Here is a 9,353-nt window from a genome sequence, read left to right as displayed (position 1 = left end):
ACACGTCAGTGTTGAATTTACTTGACACCTGTCTCGTGTTAAAAGTTAACACAATCAGTGTTTTTTGTTAACGCTAAAAAGGTTTCAACTATATTAACACTATGAATAAAATAACTCACCATGAGAATGTTTTATAGTTGATTATATTTTGAAAATACTACTGCGAGTCCATTACTAATCCCCAATTTCTCTCCCAAAAGCAATACATCCCACTTGAATTTACAAAGAAAACCACATTTGCAGTTTGATTCAAAACAAGCACAACAACACTGTCTTCCCGAGTCACACAATGTGACAGTGTGGCACAATGTATGCTTTTTCACACCTCTCACTTGAAAACTGTTTGTCATAGGGTCTGTAATAAATAAAGAAATCTCTGATAAAAAATAAATTTAAAAAAAAAACAGAAAACGAATCTGCCCTCTCATTGACACAACATTGAAATGATCGTCAAAATAAAGTGTCCACTCTGCAAGTAAAAAAAAAAAAGCTTGCTCATCATGTATAAGGATGTTGGTGACCTTTCTGAAAATAGGAAGGTCCATATTTGTTCCAAGAAACAAACATATCAATCTGTATGTATATTCTGTCCCATAGTTCTTCACCCAATTAGTGGTTGACACTTCACAGTGTGTAGGAACAAAACTTAAACCCTCACCTCCCTCCAAGCTATCAATTATTTCTTTTTTCACTGGACCAAACTCAAATCTGTAAATCTAAATTCTCCCAGTGGTAAACTAGCTGTCTCTGCTGTTGTTTCACTAATGCTTTTGTGATATTTTTGAACGTTTTTCACTGATCTTTTTAAAATAATCATAATAATGCTTGGCCTCAAACCTCATGCACCATACATGAATGAGTTGACATACTGTATTATTCCAATACAACGTGGGTAATGCATCTTGAAATTATGTTTTGCATACAATCTTTTCTGTGAAAACATCATCAAAAGCTGCCAAGGATGTCTGTGCCTTAAAAGGGATGGCCTTGAGCTCAATCATGACATATTATCTTTGGAGTTTCTTTTGACCAAAGCACAGGAGGGAGGGCCGCCATGGTTCCACACCAGCAAGGGAACTTTCAACACTGGCTCAAAATGTAAAGAAGAAGAATGAAATGTAGCGCAGCTACATTCAAATGAATGATCAAGCCAATAAAAAAATGCTTCAACACAAGAAGTACACGACTACTACTTGAATACCTGAAAATACCTCACAGCATTGTTTACAGCTTCACATGAGCTGATTTCAGCACTCGTCTTGTGGCCCTTGGAGGTAGCGGGAAGCAAGTGGAATTTTTGTCAGGTCACTGTCCTAGCCTAGGGAAAAAAGAAGAGAAATACAAGACACATTCACATCATAAATAATGGAGACGTTTTGAAGAGAAGCAGGAGCCAAACTATCAAGACCCACCTGAACCGTGCTGCTCAGACAAGAGGTCTTCAATATGCTCTTTAGAAGTCATTGTTTTGCAGGCTGCCCAGATCCTTGGTTTGAAAAAAGTAGGCCAATTTGCTAAAGAAAAATCTGCCTGACACTTCCTCTCCAAACATCATCATGAAGTCTCGGTCAATCTATAGAAGAACACAGGTTTATACTTATGCAACTTAGAAAGTGTATACATTGGGTAACAATTCACACAGTTATGTCGAGGAATCGTGGGAAGACCGTTGAAGAGCACTTGAACCGGTGTTTGGTGGTAATGAAATATAGCCCTCATCTTCTCTTTGCTTACCAGTTCATGGGTTGAATGTTTCATAAAAGATATTGCTTCATGACAGTGCTCACCAAGCAGCTTGATAAGTTATGTTGGTAGAGGATCTGCAGGACAGTGTTTAGCTGTAACAGTCTTTAGCCTCCAGGCCAAGTAGCCAGATTCACTTTGTATGTCTTAGAAGTGGTCCTGTAATAATCAAAACATTAAATTGTAGAGTAAGTTTAGAACATATTACTACTCTATAAACTGACACACAAGCCTTTTATTTACAAACCTACATATCCATTGTCTGAGTATGGATCTTGAGGCTGGGAAATAGATGATGCCCAAAGCATATTTACCGTATTTTCACGACCATAAGGCGTACTTAAAAGTCTTAAATTTTCTCCAAAATGAACGGGGCGCCTTACATTGCGACGCGCCTTATGTGTGCATCGAGTTCCAAACTCTGTAAACGTTGTTGTGTGACTTTGATGAGCGCTCCGCTTGACTGACTGGGAGCATTTGCTGCCGACACGCTGCTTATATAGAGGAAAGGCGGACGTGATTGAGGACGGCATGCGGATGTTAAAGGGGCAAGGGTGCGCGTGAAAGAGGACCCTAAAGTCGATCCACCTCGCGAATGTACGCTCCCTACCCAACAAAATGGACGAGCTTCATCTTCTGTTAAAGACCAGTAAAGACTTCGGACGTTCCGCGGCCATGTGCTTCACGGAGACCTGGCTTTGCGACGCTGTACCCGATGGCGCCGTCATGCTTCCCGGCTTCCACATTCATCGAGCGGACCGCGACATGGTATCATCGGGGAAAACAAAGGGCGGCGGGATATGCCTCTATATCAACGAAAAATGGTGTACGGACGTCACGGAGCTCAGCACACACTGCAGCCCGCATTTGGAGTCACTATTTTTAAACTGTAAACCATTCTACTCGCCACGTGAGTTCGCATCATTCATACTGGCTGGAGTCTACATTCCGCCTCAAGCTAACACGAACGCCGCATTGCTAACGCTCGCCGAACAAGTCAACGAAATTGAAAAAAAACACCCGGACTCACCCCTCATTATTCTCGGGGACTTTAACAAAGCTAAACTCAACCACGAACTCCCTAAATACAAGCAGCACATCGACTGTCCTACCAGGGAAAATAATACTTTAGACCACTGCGACACTACGGTAAAAAACGTATTCCGTGCTATACCTCGTGCAGCCCTGGGCTCGTCTGATCACTGCTTAATTCACAGGCCCGGAACATGTGTCCCCATCCTGCCTCAAAGTCTGCGCGGACCAGCTCGCGCCAGTCTTCACTCAGATCTTCAATAGATCTCTGGAACTGTGCGAAGCTCCATCCTGTTTCAAACGCTCCACCATCATTCCAGTCCCCAAGAAACCTGCAGGAAGTTGGGAAATTCCTTCCAGGCTCGCTCTCTGCACCCCGGAACCTTCAGAAACTTGGGACTTGGTTGAGTAGGCCATTTGATATAAACAGAACTCACACGTTCAATATGGCGGATGCACTGACATATCCCTGCAAATAGCCAACAAACAGGTAACACGTTCATTAGTAAAGTTATAGAAAATGGAGCGCTTCTCTGTCTCTGAGTACCGCAATCTCGGGGCGGGGTGAGAGCATCGGACTGAATTTCCGAACATACCCAGACACCGAGGTGATGCTAGAATTGGTCCAAGACTGCATGATGTCACGATAGAAAGCAGTCTTGGGCTGTAAAAGACTATGACGAAAGCTTCTCTTTCATACGGATGCTGTTCTGAGCTACGTGCGGGAGAGCCCAGCGCTGAACCTTCACAAACCTTATTGTTTGACTCTGCATTTTCAAATAAATTGTTAAACTTTTCATCTGGCCTAATCATTGAAAAATCACCTCGACCAGAGTAAAAAAACGGGTAATAGAGGTTTGAACGGTCGGCAGGCTAAACCTGGGCTGCAACCTTTATTTGTTCTCTTTTTTATACTTCTAACAAAGCTTTCAACTTCGTCTGGAGTACTGAGCCGCTTTCACGCACTGCACCGTTCACGAAAGTACATCATTCTGTAACTTGTGTGGCGTACATTACCAAGTCATGGGTACGGTTAAGCTAATGCTTTTTTCGTACTGTTGATAAGTGATATTCCTGCCACTGCTGAAAGCAACAAAAAAGTTACTTGCAATCTAACTTAGTTACTTTTGAACTCAAGTAACCAGTAGAGCCTGCAATTGGCTGGTGACCAGTTCAGGTTGTACCCCTCCTCTCGCCCGAAGATAGCTGGGATAGGCTCGAGCACGCCCGCGACCCGAGTGAGGATAGCCGGTGCAGAAGATAGATGGATGGATGGACATGGCAGCTTTCATCCGATTGACTTCAAACTTGGCGGGTAACATCTCTAGACCTGGGATATTAAAAGTTGTTAAAAGCTTTTCATTTCGCCATACTATATGATGCAGGCGGGCTATCAATTTTTATTTTTTTTTATTTCCTTCGGGCGACATGGTGGGCGACTGGTTATCACGTCAGTTCCGGCCCCGCCTGTGTGGAGTTTGCATGTTCTCCCCGTGCCTGCGTGGGTTTTCTCCGGGCACTCCGGTTTCCTCCCACATCCCAAAAACATGCATGCCAGGTTGATTGAAGACTCTAAATTGCCCGTAGGTGTGAATGTGAGTGTGCATTGTTGTTTGTTTATATGTGCCCTGCGATTGGTTGGCGACCAGTTCAGGGTGTACCCCGCCTCTTGCCAAAAGATAGCTGGGATAGGCTCCAGCACGCCCGCGACCCTCGTGAGGATCAAGAAAATGGATATATGGATGGATGGATAGATGGAAATTTCCTTCGCCACAAAATGGGAAATACTTAACATGTTCCTTAAAAATCCCAAATTTCACATTTCATTAAAATCACGCCCTGAAGACATCTGTATGACAATATTTTCTATATATATAGCGCCACCTTGCGGCGACAACAAATGTCTTCCCTCACATTTTATATGTACTGCGCCGAGCATGTTGAGCAGATCCACCTAAAATTTTGTCAGTTAAGTCTCAGGACGTTTTGGCAGAAGGCGTGGACGTGGCGGTGTGGCAAATTTGGATGATTCACCATGGCATCAAAAGTTGTTTAACTTGACTCCAGATGGTCATCTCAAAGAGACAAATAAACTCAAAAACGCTTTTCTGCCCTCAGCTGGCGATTTTGGCTATTACACCTAGTGTAAAAACCAGTTCAGCAAGTGCTGGTGATCATTCATTCATTCCTTTTCCGTACCACTTATCCTCACTAGGGTCACGGGCGTGCTGGAGCCTATCCCAGCTATCTTTGGGCGAGAGGCGGGGTACACCCTGAACTGGTCGCCAGCCAGTCGCAGGGTACATATACTGTAAACAAACAACCATTCGCACTCACATTCACACCTATGGGCAATTTAGAGTCTCCAATTAACCTACCATGCATGTTTTGGGGATGTGGGAGGAAACCGGAGTACATGGGGGAAAAAAACACACAGGCACGGGGAGAACATGCAAACTCTGCACAGGCGAGGCCGGATTTGAACACAGGTCCTTAGAACTGTGAGGCAGGTGTGCTAACCAGTCGTTCACCGTGCCTTGATTGAATTTATTGGCTGGCGACCAGCAAAGGGTGTAGAATACTGCACGAACTACTGATTGTGGAGGACCAAGAGTGCCAAATAAATAAATACTTAATTAAAGCAATAATTAAATATGTACATCTTAACAACCTGAACACGAGCCTTCAGGAGCAAAATGCATTGCTAAGCCAACTGTATTCACATATTAAAGCGCTTCCGGACCAAGCTGCTACTTTTCCGAAACCACCTGTCACAAACGCAGCCCAATACCACACATTTCCAATCGCTGCAAGAAATAATGACCCGTTTTCCAGCGCACAATATCAGTGCGCAAATGAGGAGGTATGCCGCAAACATCTCGTTTCTGACTGAGGAGTTTCAACAGCGTTTCAGGGATTTTGAAAAACTATTGAAAAGGAGCTCACGCTTTTTTCTCAGTGAGGTTCCAGCCCACCTGCAGTTGGAGCTCATTGAGCTGCAGTGTGACACGGAGTGTCGCAGCCGGTACCAACAACTCCCTCTTGTCAACTTTTACCAGCAGCTGGATAGACAGGTTCCAAGAGATTCGTACATTTGCTAAGAAAATGTTGAGCTTGTTTGGCTCGACATACTTGTGTGAGAAGACATTCTCAGTCATGAACATGATTAAAGAACCGCGTGAGGACAAGACTAAGTGACTCCCACCCGCGTGACATCTTGCGCATTAAAACCACCGCTTTTGAGCCAGACCTGCCCCATTTACTGCAGTCGAGATCTCAGCATCACCCTTCACATTAATGCAAACATGTTGTTTGTTGATTCTGATGAATAAAGTTTGCGTTTGAGTCAAATTTCATAAAAATACTTTATTTTGCATTTCATTTTTTTTTTTATTTTAACCTTCATTTATCCAGGTCAGGTAGTTATCAGATCTACCTAGCAGCAGACAGCATAGTAAAACAAAGTAAAATAAAAATGAATACAAAAAAAGCATTCCCCTCGTCGGTAGCATGTAAAATTAATGCTGGCCCGCATGACAATTTTTTTACGTCAATGTGGCCCCCGAGCCAAAATGTTTGGGCACCCCTGGCCTAAACGTTGGTTTGCCAACAGCCAGTCAACGTAAAAGAAGAATTTGAATCTTCGCACCAGAACGCTGCCCCGCATTATGAGGATTCCCACATCGTTTCTAAGCAGGACACGCCCTACTGCAGCATGCAACACTGCTGCATTGCAGGAAAGGCAGATGTAACGAGATCGCCATCCTAAATATGTATCACATTTGTACGGAACAAAAACAAAGAAGTTAGTTCTGGTTAGGTTTATGGTTTGGGGCTTAAAGCGGGTTCGAATGGGATTAAGGGTGGGTTAGAGTTAGTGGGAAAACACCACCTCACTTAAGTCATTAATTAAGTCATTAATTATTTCCTGTCTGGAAGCAGTAGTCCATGTTCTACAGGTATATATATATATACACACACACGCACACATTCATAGTGCAGCAGCACGTATCCTGGAGCCAGTAATATTGGAGCAGGGCGCTGCCTCGAAACTGTGGGAATTTCGGAACGCATCTTCAAGGAGGACCATTGCTTTCCCACACTCGAAGACAACTTATTGTATGATTTATGTATTGAAATACATGGGTGTTTTTGTCCATACAAATAGATTGCAATTGCAGCAGGGACGCAGAAAACAGGGAGGGGCACCCGAGGCCTCTGCTCCTCTCTTATCTGGTGGGGGACGAGAACCATGTACTGGCTCTCCTCCACCTTCTGTAAACAAGAATGTGAGAAGCCTGTATCCGCCCACTAGCACATACAAGAAGTAAAACTGGTGGTGTGGGTAATTGGAGTAGAATGATGGATGGAGTATTAAGTCCAGACTCCTCTCCCAAATTGAAAGATTTAACTGAAGGGGACCTGTATCCCATGATCGAAGTGGCAAATCCTGAATATGAAGGTGAAGGAGGCAGAACAATTCTTGTTTACAGACCCTGGTCAAAAGAAGAGTGTGTGAAAGCGGTGGAAAGCTGTTGGATTAATCTTACCCAACATTATAATAGACACAAAAGGAATGAAGACGCTTGTTACTTTTTCTCATGAGGAGGGCGTATGGGAGATTGTTCAGATCACAGTCTCTCAACACGCTCTAAACAATCCCCCCCCCCTCGCTCCTGCAAATAGGAGGGATTTACAATCATAATGTTCTAAGCAATAAGACACAACACAGAATATTTGATAGTAATAAGACACAACACAAAATATTTGATAATAAGAGGGTTTTTTCCCAGACATAGTATTCTAAGCAATAAGACACAACACATAATATTGGATCAACACCTGTCACGACCCGACCACATCCGATCACGTCCTTGGTCCAAGCGCCCTTCCATGGATGATGCTGAGTCTTCTTTTTGAAGGCGAAACATCTAAAATTGTCCATCATACTAATGCAAGCTAAGCAAATAAATGATAACTTCTAGAATATATTTAACATTTCCCTCCTGTTTATCATGTATTTGCACAAATTCTCATATCATCTTACAGTCACTTCATTTCGATTTTTAACTGTAGAATCATTTTTATGAAACAAATACATTTACACTCCGAGTAAACTTGTCATATATGAATGTTGTAGTTTAAATATCGTAATCATCTGTATCAGGAAACAAATTAGTTAAAGCAAAATCATCATTATCATCATTATCATCATTATCATCATTATCATCATACAGTAATGGATACATAAGCTCCATACGATTCTCCATGGGGGTTATGGCTGTGTTGATTAATTTACTGATTAATGACCGAATGCATGGGATACAACAACATCCACATAATGTCAGAATGGCTGCAAAAACAGCAATTGATATCAATATTGGTGAAATTAGGGTTTTATATCTACCAAAAACGTCCATCCAGCTGTCCCACAAAGAAGTGTCCACCCCAGAGTGGTTCTTCATCTTGTGATTGAGGGTCCGTAGACCATCGATGGCTCTGGTCAAGCTCCCATCCGAAGCTGTATTGTTTGGAATGTATGTACAACATTGTTCTCCAAACATACCGCAAACACCTCCCTCTCTTGCGAGGAGCATGTCGACAGCTATGCGGTTCTGGAACGTCATTAAAGAGGTAGCCTTGAGCTGCTCATGCACAGCTTCCAACCCACTCTGAGTCCAATTACCTAATCTCTGTACATTGAAGTGGATGTAGTTTATCCTATCAACATTTTTATTAATCGTACACCACCAGCATATGAAAGACTCAAATCCTCCTGCAACTTGGTCAGCCAATTTGTATTGATTTGGCACCCCACGAGGAACTCCTATGGCGTCTATGTATGTTGGATTATTTTGCCCCTGCCAGGACAAATCTCTTTTTTGTCTATGTTCTAGATTGGACAAAAACATTGGTGTCCTTTCCATAAAATTTTGAACAGGAATAGGGTATACTGACACATGCAATATCAAAGTAATAATAGCGCATAATCCAGATTTATCTTTAGGTAATCTATCAAACAGTCTATCATCTCCGCACCACCACCAGATGTCGCTCCGTGATATTGGCACAAAATTTGGTTTGACTTTTAAGATTACTTTACACTGTGTGTCGTTCAGTGGTCCTATTTTTTTTCCTTTATTAATCATGTTTATACAAGTGAAATTATTTGGTGCTACTAAAGTAGAAAACATTGGTTTGTGTTTATCTGCTTCTGTTACGGGATATATAGGATCCCATGATTTACACCTCTTTGTTGGTACAGTAGCGTTCATTAATGGAATAATACAATCTTGTGATATTTGTGCCGGAACTATGCGCAACAAAGGCCTGGGACCCATGCAAACTACACAATCTTTTCTCGTTACATTTGCTGCTTGTTCCACCAATAATAACCAATTATTATTTTGTCCTGAAACTCCTGTGACAACAAGAAACCAATCATCAGTAGTTATTTCGTTAATCGTTAAAATGTATCCACCTTTATTTGAAGTTTCTGATGGCATTTCTGGTTCGACATGGTTCCCATAACACAATGCTACTTGGAAGTGGGGATCTTTTTTTTAAACACCTTAAAA

Source organism: Phyllopteryx taeniolatus, chromosome 2, assembly GCF_024500385.1.
Source record: "Phyllopteryx taeniolatus isolate TA_2022b chromosome 2, UOR_Ptae_1.2, whole genome shotgun sequence".
NCBI lineage: Eukaryota > Metazoa > Chordata > Actinopteri > Syngnathiformes > Syngnathidae > Phyllopteryx > Phyllopteryx taeniolatus.
The sequence above is the reverse complement of the archived record's forward strand: the minus strand, read 5'-3'. Positions refer to the sequence as shown.